We start from the raw sequence: 11335 nt of genomic DNA, 5'->3' as shown, positions 1-11335 counted from the left end.
CTTCTTCCTCTTTGTATTCGGTCGCTTTAGAGTTTTCCCGATTGAATAGCGGTGGCGCGATCCAGCCAAAGTTTGGGGCAAATCGGGTATTAGTCGGGGAATAACTGTTCGGTCGCGGTTACACCACCGCTCGGTCAAAATAACATCTTTAACCGCGTCCGTAACAATATATATATATATATATATATATATATATATATATATATATATATATATATATGTATGTATGTATATATATATATATATATATATATATATATATATATATATATATATATATATATATATATATATATATATATATATATATATACATATATATATATATATATATATATATATATAGATATATATATATATATATATATATATATATATATATATATATATATATATAGTTGCGGTTTTCAGAACCCACACTTGTAAATATGACATCAGTATAGGGTTAAAGGTTGCACCCCATAAGGTAGGCCACAAGCAACACGTAGGTCACCATAGGACTTCAGTTATTTCATTAGTATGTGTATAGATAAGGCCATGTTTCCAATAGTTGAATCTGCGTTGTGTCAATCAAATAAGAAGTAGGCCCCATTCCATTCATTTTGCCAGCCTCCCTTTCCAAGCGACGCCATTAAGCGCGCCCTCCTGTCTGTGCCCCATGGCCCTCCAAATTTGGTACGCTCCTCGGCCAGCAGCAGCAGCCTTAGCTGCCCGTAAGCTCGCTCAACGCCGCCATAAGCCACGAGGTGAGGCCCGGAAAAAGGGGGCGGAGCGCCAAGAAGAAGGTGTGGCCACGTCACCCAGCCGTCAAAGGCGGAGCCGGTAAGTCCTCACCAGCCAAACAGGGCTTAAGTGACATCGCCGACAGGCGTGGTTCTTGGGCTGTCACAGTTTAAGGCTGCCCTGTGTGCTTCTTCTTCCTCTTCCTATCCTGTACATTTCTTTCGTTTCCACTTCTTCTTGTACATTGGTAATAAATCGCTTTGTTCTTCCTATTTTCTTGGTTTCCTCTCCATCCGATCGCATCAGTCTTTTCTCCAATTAGGTAAACGTGGCACGATCGGAACCGCCATAATCGGGTCTACTCATTTGTTAGCAGCACGGATCGCGGATTGCTATCCGCTCGGCATTTTCCATCATATCCGTGGTTCGAGCAGGAGTTATTCCCTCGTTTCCGGTCGGCGTTAGTTATTAGGTAGTAGTGCACCCCGAGGCCTAACAAAACCCTACATAACGCCGTGCCAAGAAGGACGTTATAACTTCCAGGACTCGCGTCGGCAAGATAAAAGGACAAGGGGATTAACCCCCCCCCCCCCCACCCCCCTTGATAAGGGGAGAGCCGACGTCCGAGATCCGCAACAATTGGTGTCAGGAGTGGGATTTGGACCCGAACCAAATTTTTTATATTTTGGACAAAATTTGGTCCAAATTACGAGCGGCCGAAATTTTATTAACACCCAAATTTAAATCATGCCATGCATAGCCAAGGCGATCGGATGCTGGTGGGGGTAGATGAGGAGGAATTAGAATCAACCCAGGACCCCCGGGAAGAAGTGAGACAATTGGGAGGAATGGAGGAGGAAAGTGAAGAAGGTGCGGCAGTGGGGGTTGCAGGCGAGCAAAATGGCGGTGCCGCGCACATGGCCGCGGTAGCCGAGCCCGCGGCGCCAATGGATATGGGCACCTTAATGGCGCAAATTAAAGCGTACTTTGAGGTGCAAAGTAATGAAATGAGGGAAATGAAAGAAGGGTTAGGTAATTTGGAAAATAGAATGGGGGAGCGATTGGGAAATCTAATTGAAGGGTTTGGAAACAGAATGGGTGACCGCATACAAAAATGTGGGCAGAGAATTGATCGCATGTTGAGCGAGGAGGTCACATGGGTATGCGACGGGGTAGCGCGGCTTGAGGAGCGCGGGTTAAGCAAGGGGGAGCAAAGCACAGCCGGGTGGACCGGGGTAGAAATCGCAACACGGGGTATGGGAAAGCCGACGACCGCCGAAGTAGGAAAGAAAATTTTATTAGCGCCAGCGGTCGTCGAGGAGAAAGAAAATGAATTAATCAAAGTGGAAATTGGGATTCAAGAGACGGCGGACTTAGAAGAGCAATCGCGGGAGGAAGAAATGGAATATGCTCAAAGTCCGTGTTCACATCATGATGCCGTACTTGCTAATCACAATAAAGATTTGCAGGTGCGTGTGGAGAAAAGGATCCCGAAGGTAAGCCGGGCTGTATATGGCGCAAAAAGATTTTTCGTGCGCTTGGGATCCTGGCAGCACCCGGGCGCTTGTGGAAGGTCTGTGGTGCGCTGTGTGAAAGGAAATGGCGTGAGTGTGAGGAAAAAGTGTGTGCCAAAGAGTGAGTGTGAAACAGAGTGTGATAGTGAGGGAGAGTGTGATACAGAGAGTGAGATGGATGGAGAGAGTGTGCGAGAATGCACACCTGAGTTGGTTGTGGAGAGTGTGCGGGGATGCACACCAGAGCACGTGATTGGGTGTGCGACAGGACATTGCACACCCGTGGGTAGGTGTGCGCTGAGTGGGTGGATGCAAGAGTGCACACCCACGAGTGCTGCGGAGTACGGAACGTAGGAGGGTTCGCCAGGGTGTGCGCGAGAGAGGTGTGTAACGGAGTAGGTGAGTGTGCCTGGGTGGTGTGCACGAGAGAGTGCGGTGACGAAATGTGTGGGATGTACGGGAGGCGCTGGAGCGCCGGGATGTGTGAGTAAAGAAAGGGTCGCGAGGTGTGGATGTGAAAATGCGATTCGAGCATCGACGCTGACCGGGGCAGTGCTTAGGCCGACGTATAGCCGACGCGAGCTCTCGGGGCGTGGTGTTCTTTGTGTGCTGCGGGGGCCGGCGGGGATCATTGTGGCGGTGCTCTCGCAAGGAGCGCCGTGCACAATTCAGGCCGGGTCCCGCCCTGTATGGTCGGAGCCGTGTCGTAGCAGCGAGCGGCACGATTCCGGGGGAGAAAGGCCAGGACGGACCTTCGCCCCCTGGCGGGCGCGGTGTTCCGACCGGGGGAGGTTGGGTCATCGGGCCGGAGACTGCAAGGCTCCGCGCCGAGATGGACCTTGGAACCTCGGCCCGAGTATGCCTCCTCCCCAGAATCGAAAATGCCGGACGGACCCAAGGAAACTGACCATCCGCACGCATGGCTCGGTTTCAAAGCCGAGCTGTGACGAGAATGTATTTGCACCCCGAGAGGCTCAGAGTATAGTGGATGATTAATAATAGCAGTAGTGATGGATGGTAGTTTTGCCATTCACTGCTTTTGGGGCAGAGGAGCTATAGTTTTATGGGGTTTGGCAGTATGAACTAGCCATGGAGGGCTTGGATAATGGTTAGGGACCTACAAATGACTTTAGGAGACGTAAGATTTAAGTAGTGACTTTTGTACAGGTAGTGGGGACGTAGAGTAGGGTAGTTGGATGATAATGACGAGGGATGTGCAGTAATATAAAGGGATGACAGGAAAAGCACGAGTTTTAGAGGGGCAGGAGATAGTTAAATGATGCAGTGTGTTTGTGGTGTAGTTTATTAAATGAGGAATTGAATGAGAGTCTTGCTGATGAGCATGTTAAAATGAGGAATTAGAGCGTGGGAAAATCTGAGTGAATGAGGCAATGCTCGTGAAGGGTGTGTGTGTGTGTGTGTGTGTGTGTGTGTGTGTGTGTGTGTGTGTGTGTGTGTGTGTGTGTGTGTGTGTGTAAAAAGTGTATGAATGGAGTATTGAGGACATGTGTAAGTGTATTGAGTGATTGACGTGCTTGGTGTGCAAGTTGAGAATGGTTGTGGAATAAATGGTGTGGAGTAAATGGTGTGTGGAATGAGTTGAGTGGAGTGCATGGTGCGAAGGAGTGGATGTGGGAAGGATGGACCCCTTCACGAATTCCCGGGGAGGGTAGTTTAAAAGTAGGTAGAGGGAGTAGGTAAATTGGTTGGATATTGACATCTGTGGTACGTGTGTGTAGTAGCAATGAAGTGCTTAGAGGGGTGCATAAGTGTGTGGAATGGCTGGGCGTGTGAGCCTGTTAGTGTGTATGGTTATTGAGCACTCCGCCTCTGGTAGTCTGTCGGCCAGGTGAGGCCGCAGGTAGGCTCTGGGAGCCAGGTAGAGTCAGTGTTCAGTTAGAGTTCAGTGGGGCCCGAGGATCTTAAGGAGAGGACCCGGGTAGCCCAATGCCAGAGAGGGCATCGAGGGGGTAAGTGCCAGGGAGGGCCTTCCCCAGGTTAGGGTAGAGTGAAGGAGCTAGGCAAGCTCGGGTGGCAACGTTCAGTGTTGGAGGTGCGCAGGTAAGTAGGACCTGCTGGTGGAGCCACACGACCCAGCCCCAAAATTGTGCGAGGGCACAGGTAGAAAAATGGGGGGAGTGAGACCCCAAATTGGTAGAGCACCACAGTATGGGCAATGGGAATTGGTTTTTAGAACCACATAGAGTAAAGTGGCCAATGGATTGGCAGGGCGAGACCCCGGTAGTTTAACTGTGTTAATGTGAAGTAGAAGGATAGTTCAGAGAAAAATCTCTTCGCACCATCCGCATCCACTCACCGAGGTGATAGGACTCCACACCAGGTTTTGGCAAATGTTGGAAATGTGAGACGCATCATGACGGAGTTTCACATCGTATGAAATTCAATCCCTTCCTCCTTGGGAGGGATTGGGGACAAATTTGGTTTAGGGGATGGGAAAGACAAAACGTAGAGACGGATTGGTAAATTTGTAAATTGTGTAAATATGGGGAAGGGCAAGGGTAGTGTAGGCTGACATGGGGGGGTGACGTACGACGTACTTTCTCCGTACTTTCTCAACATACTTTCTCAGCTCGCTCTCCCGCGCCCTTCATGTCGCATTGCCTTGTTTTGATGTGTACCCTTGCGCCCTTGCCCCCCGCTATCCTCTGCTTTGTCTGCCTCCCCACTCATGGACCATGGTCTTTTGTCCGAGGGGAGTGTGCAGGTGCCTTGAATTGTGCGGCCACACTTTTGCTGCCTGCTCTCTTGCTGCCTGCACCCTACTGCTGTTGCCTGCTGCCTGCACTGATACACCATATGGACCACACGTTCTGTGGCCTGGCACCTATGGACCACACGTTCTGTGGCCTGGCACCTCTGCTGGGACAGACCTTTGCTGCCAGCAGTATCTGGCTTGCGGACCACTGTTTTAAGTGGCATCAATGCCCAGCAGTGGACCACCTGAGTTGGCCATGCTGGCCATAAATAAAAAAGCGGACGCGGTTTGTGCCTTTTTTATTAATGAATTAAAGAACATCAAGCAAGAAGACAGCCAAGATACATCGGCCCAGCAGAGAAGGACAAGAAGACATCATTTATTAATTTTTGAAATGTTTTTGTGCATTTTGGTGCTGGTGTTTTCATGCATGTGTTTTATTAGGGTGCATTTTATTCGTGCATATGGGTATGGTGTGTCGGTGCAGTGCATTGCGATTTGCGAATGGCACTTCCTCTTATCAAAAAGTCTTCTCTTTTTCCCACAAAAGACAGGTCCTGGGTTGTAGTTGTAAATAATTTGTAGTGTCTTGTAAATAACATGCTCCCCACCGGCTTAAATGTGTAGTTTGAAAACCATTCCGTAATTCGGTTAATTGTGGGCGTGAGTCAGTTAGGTAGGACGCAACACAGCAGGGGGGACATATCTAGTGTTAAAACTGTCGCACTCAGGGTAGTAGGTTAAATGTAGAGGGAAACTACACCTAAGTGTCACACTAATTGTTAAAAGATAGTTCTATTGTTTCGGCTCGGGATGAGCCTCGGAAAAGGGGGGTTGCAGTGTTGCGGTTTTGAGAACCCACACTTGTAAATATGACATCATTAAAGGGTAAAAGGTTGCACCCCATAGGTAGGCCACAAGCAACACGTAGGTCACCATAGGACTTCAGTTAGTTCATTAGTATGTGTATAGATAAGGCCATGTTTCCAATAGTTGAATCTGCGTTGTGTCAATCAAATAAGAAGTAGGCCCCATTCCATTCATTTTTCCAGCCTCCCTCTCCAAGCGACGCCATTAAGCACGCCCTCCTGTCTGTGCCCCATGGCCCTCCCAATTTGGTACGCTCCTCTGCCAGCAGCAGCAGCCTTAGCTGCCCGTAAGCTTGCTCAACGCTGCCATAAGCCACGAGGTGAGGCCCGGAAAAAGGGGGCGGAGCGCCAGGAAGAAGGTGTGGCCACGTCACCCAGCCGTCAAAGGCGGAGCCGGTAAGCCATCACCAGCCAACCAGGGCTGAAGTGACATCGCTGACAGGTGTGGCTTTTGGGCTGGTGGAGCGATCGCTGCTTGAGTTATAAAAGGGCGAACGCAAAGCCCTTTTACAGGACTTACTGGGAGAGAGCACATTGAAAGGACTTATGAGAAGCATTGGTTGTGAAAGGACTGGTTGGAAACGTGCTTTGTGAGAGGACTTATGAGAAGCATTGCTTGTGAAAGGACTCGTATGAGAAACGCACATTGTTAGCGCCTATTCTGATTACCTATGCAGCCGCCAGTGTAACCGCCAGAGCCCAGCCCTACCATTCGCCCCGCATTTTAATTGTCCGCTCGCGCCAACACCACATGGAGCCTGCTTGCTGTTCTTCATCCATCTGCTCGGTACGAGTCGGGGACTGGACAAGGTGGACGACATCGCCGGACCCTCAACCGACCATCTCCATCCCCGCGTGAGTCTGTGTCTGCAACCGAGTCAGAAAGCGAACGGGCCCGAGTCCAGGGAATAGAGTAAGACTGTTTAAGGCTGCCCTGTGTGCTTCTTCTTCCTCTTCCTATCCTGTACATTTCTGTCGTTTCCTCTTCTCCTTCTTGTACATCGGTAATAAATCGCTTTGTTCTTCCTATTTTCTTGGTTTCCTCTCCATCCGATCGCATCAGTCTTTTCTCCAATTGGGTAAATGTGGCACGAACGGAACTGCCATAATCGGGTCTAGTCATTTGTTGGCAGCTCGGATCGCGGATTGCTATCCGCTCGGCATTTTCCATCATATCCGTGGTTCGAGCGGGAATTATTCCCTCGTTTCCGGTCGGCGTTAGTAATTAGGTAGTAGTGAACCCCTCAGCCTAAAAAACCCTACCTAACGCCGCGCCGGGAAGGACATTATAACTTCCAAGACTCGCGTCGGCAAGATAAAATGATAAAAGGATATACATATACAGACTTGGCATTTAATATGGAATATTTTTTTTTTTCTTGACTTGGGTTTACTTTCTGAACTCAATATATCAATCTGGTGAGTTTCTTTTACCCTTCGGTGATGTCTTTGTTGAAAGAACCATGTCACTGATTGTCTTTCGCAGCAAGAAGTCAATAACAGGATTATATCACAGGTGTCGTGACAAAATGTAAGGACAGGTATATTTGACGATTGGCTTCACAATCGGGTATATAAGGGTTGTTGGGTTCTGTATTAGTGGAAAACAACTGCTGCACGTCTACAAAAGTTACTGCCGCTTCCTCTAGAGATGGTCCGTCAACTTGACAATGCTGTTTGTCATGGCGTGGTGGCTTTACAAAATTCTGGCATGAAACAGCATGCTATTGCTCGGCAGTATGGCATCACTCAAGGTCAGGTGTCAAAGATCCTGAAACGAAATGCTCAGAGGGGTGTCCCTACTCCAATACCGAGGCCAGGACGTCCACGCAGAACCACAAGGAGAGATGATCGCCAACTGCACTGGTTAGTCTGCAATGGCCGTACCAAGTCAGATAATCGGCTTAGGGCTGAGTGGCAGCAACTGACAAATGTGCCTGTATCCAGAAGGCTAGTCAACCAACGACTGGTTCAAGCAGGCTATCGTGCCAGGCATCCCCTGAGAAAGCCACACCTGACCAGACAACACAGCCAGCGCCGATTGCAGTGGGCCAGAGAGCACCGTCAATGGCAGCCAGGACACTGGACTCACGTGACCTTCAGTGACGAGTCTAGATTTCTGGTCTATCGTCAAGATGGCCGCATCCGAGTGCGCAGGCAAGTGCATGAAGCCCACAACGAAGATTGTATAGTGCCAAGAGTCCAAGCTGGAGGTGGTCGGGTGACCGTTTGGGCTGCTTTTCATGCAGGGGGCAAAACTGACCTGGTTGTTCTGAATGGAAACCTGAACCAGTTCAAGTACAGGGTCATTCTGGAAGAAACATTGCTTCCATTTGCTCGTGCAGCCTTTCGAGGAAACTTTGTCTTCCAAGATGACAATGCACGGCCTCATCATGCTCACATGATCCAACACTTTCTTGCTGACCGTGGTGTAGAGCATGTGGAGTGGCCTGCCATGTCCCCGGCTATGAATCCGATAGAGAACTTGTGGGCAGAATCAAAGCATCAAATCGACAACTTGGACCAGCAGCCTACCTCTGTGCGTGAATTGCAGCAGACTATTGTCACTGCATGGCAAGCGATTCCTGTCCAAACCTTGGCAAATCTCGTGAACAGCATGCCTCGACATGTACGTGCTCTCCTGAATGCTCGTGGGGGTTACACGAAGTACTGAACTGTAATTTTACTGTCTGTAATCCCAGTCATAATTTAGCTTTTGTTTTTGTTGAAAAAAAAATTGCCTAATGTTCAAAATGAAGAGATACTTCTGGAAAACGTACAAAAGTTTAACACAGTACTGTCCGTGAATTGAGTTCGATATCAGTTTACATCACTTTCAAGGATCAATTTATTTGCTTCGAAATGTCAAATGTGTTTTTTTTTGTTTGTTTGTTTGTTTTGTATACTGAATCGAGGCTCATGAAAGAGCAAACATTTATTTCACAAACAAATCAACCAGACAAACAAAATATATAAAAGAGGGAGCGGAAAACAAGATGGGGAGAGAAGGGGAAGCACACAAACACAACATTTGAGAGCAGGGAGAAGTGTGGGAGGGAGAGGGCTTTGGGGGAGGAGGCGTGGGAAGGGGGTGGGGGGAGGTATAAAACACAAGGAGACCAAGGACTTCCAGGACAGAAGTTGGTATTTCAAAAAAGTGTAGGATTTGGGGTGAAATTAGCAGGGGTGGAAAAGATCAAGGTTTTGGATGGGGGAAGATAAGAGATGGTGGTGAACAGCTGTTTTAAAGACCTGGAGGGTGGAGTGGGATTGAAGAGAGTGAGGGAGTTTGTTCCAGAGGTGGGAGAAAAGAGGCATGAAGCAGTGAATGTGAGCAGAAAGTCTTGATTTTGGCAGTTTAACCATAAGAGGGTTGCAGGCAGATCTTGTGCGACCTGCAGGAATATTTGGGGGACAGAGCCCAGAGAGAGCTGGGGGCGGCAAGGCCAGAGAGGAGTCGGTAGAAGACGGAAAGACCACCAACCTGCCTGCGGTGAGGGAGTGAAAGGCCCTTGGAGTTAGCTTCATCGCGGAAGATTCCAATGATTCTGAACGCTTTGGTTTCAACAGCTAGGTGTGAGGCAGGAGCACCAGACCAGAGGGGAGAACAGTGTTCCATAGAGCTGCGGATGAAAGCCTTGTATGTGGTGAGGAGCTCAGGTGTGCCAAGGAAGGACATCGCACGACGGAGGATGCCCAGTCGGCGACTGGCTTTGGAGGCCAGATTTGAAATGTGGTTTTCCCAGGAAAGATCATGGCAGATAGTGAGACCCAAAAGCTTGAGTGACAGAACTTCTTGGAGAGGACTATTCAGAAAGTGGATGGGACCTTTGGTTTCTGGAACTCAATTTGCCGACCTCGGAAGGATGACAGGCTGAGTCAACCCCCCTGGCGTTAATTCAGCGATCGACCGGGATTCGAACTCAGGATCCTTTAGATTCCAAGCCGGCACCCTAACCGCTAAGCCAACACCAGGGCTAGTATACCAGTATATATATATATTGTTATGGTTTTTAGAACCTTCACTAGTAAATTTTAGTAACAGGCCAGGGGTATTAACCCTCCCCCCCCCCCCCCCCTTGCTAAGGGGAGTGCCGTCTCTGAGATCCGTAACAATTGGTAGTCAGGAGTGGGATCTGGAACCTGGGAGTAAATTCGGTTAGACCAGGTTTTGGACACCTATTGTGCTATTGGCCGTAACAATTGGTGTCGAGGAGTTGGGATTTGGACCCGAACCAAATTTTTAAGAACGTCTAAAAATTTGGTCAAAATTTGGAGCGGCCGAAATTTGATTAGAACATCCAACTTAAATCGTGCCATGGATGATCAAGGTGATCGGATGCCGGTAGGGGAGGTAGAAGTGGGGTTAGAGGCAACCCAGGACCCCAGGGAGGAATTGAGAGAGGGAGGAGGAGAGCAATGAGGATGCGGTAGAGGGGGTTGCAGGCGCACAAGATGGCGGCGCCTCGCACGAGGTTAGAGGGGCACAGGATGGCGCCGCGCACACGGTCGCGGCAGCTGCGCCCGCAGCATCGGTGGATTTGAACCTCTTCATGATACAAATGGAGGCCCTTATGGTCAAGATGGGTGAGCGATTGGAAAGTAAAATAGACACCCAAAAGGAAGAGACGGGGGCTCAGGGTGAGCAATTGGGCAATCGAAATGGGGGCCTAGGAAGCAAAATAGAGGGGTTAGACAACACATTTGAGGGTTAGACAGCAAATTGGAGCGAATAGGTAAATTTGGGGACAGAATGGGTGAGAGCACACAAAGATGTGGGGAGAGCATGGATCGCATGTTGAGCGGGAAAGGCACATGGGTACGCGACGAGGTAACGCGAGTCAAGGTGCGCGGGTTGAGCAAGATGGAGCAGAGCGCAGTTAAAATGACCGGGATAGAAATTGCGACCCGGGGTATGGGGAAGCCGGCGACCGCCGAGGTAGAAAAGGAAATTTTATTCGGACCAGCAGTCGTTGAGGGAAAGAAAAAAGTAATTCAAATGACCGAACCAATAGTGTAAATTAGGATTGGAGAGACGGACTTGGTAGAGCAACAGCGGGAGGCAAAGATGGAAAATGTGCAAAGTCCGTGCTCGCATCATGATGTCATGCTGCATAATCCTTGTAAAGATTTGCAGGTGTTGGAGGAACGAGGAAGAAGAATACCCAATGTGAGCCGGGTCGTATTTGGGGCGAAGAGATTTTTCGGCAAAGTGTTTAGCGCAAAAAGAATTTTTGCGCGTTTGGGATCGAGGCGCAACCCGGGTGCTCGTAAAAGGTATGTGGTGCGCTGTGTGAATGGCAATGGCACGCGTGTGAGGAAAAGGTGTGTGAAGGTGAACGGTGCGCGTGTACGAATGGCGTCGGAGTGCGAGTGTGTTACCAAGAGTGAGGGAGAGTGCACATCGGAGTGTATGTGTGATGAGAGTGACATGGAGAGTGAGATGGATGAGGAGCGGGTGCGAGGATGCACGCTTGGAACAGTTGAGAGTGTGCGAGAATGCACACCTGAGT

Source organism: Myxine glutinosa, unplaced genomic scaffold (genome assembly GCF_964187855.1).
Source record: "Myxine glutinosa unplaced genomic scaffold, kmMyxGlut1.1 SCAFFOLD_1778, whole genome shotgun sequence".
Classification (NCBI taxonomy): Eukaryota; Metazoa; Chordata; class Myxini; order Myxiniformes; family Myxinidae; genus Myxine; species Myxine glutinosa.
The sequence above is the reverse complement of the archived record's forward strand: the minus strand, read 5'-3'. Positions refer to the sequence as shown.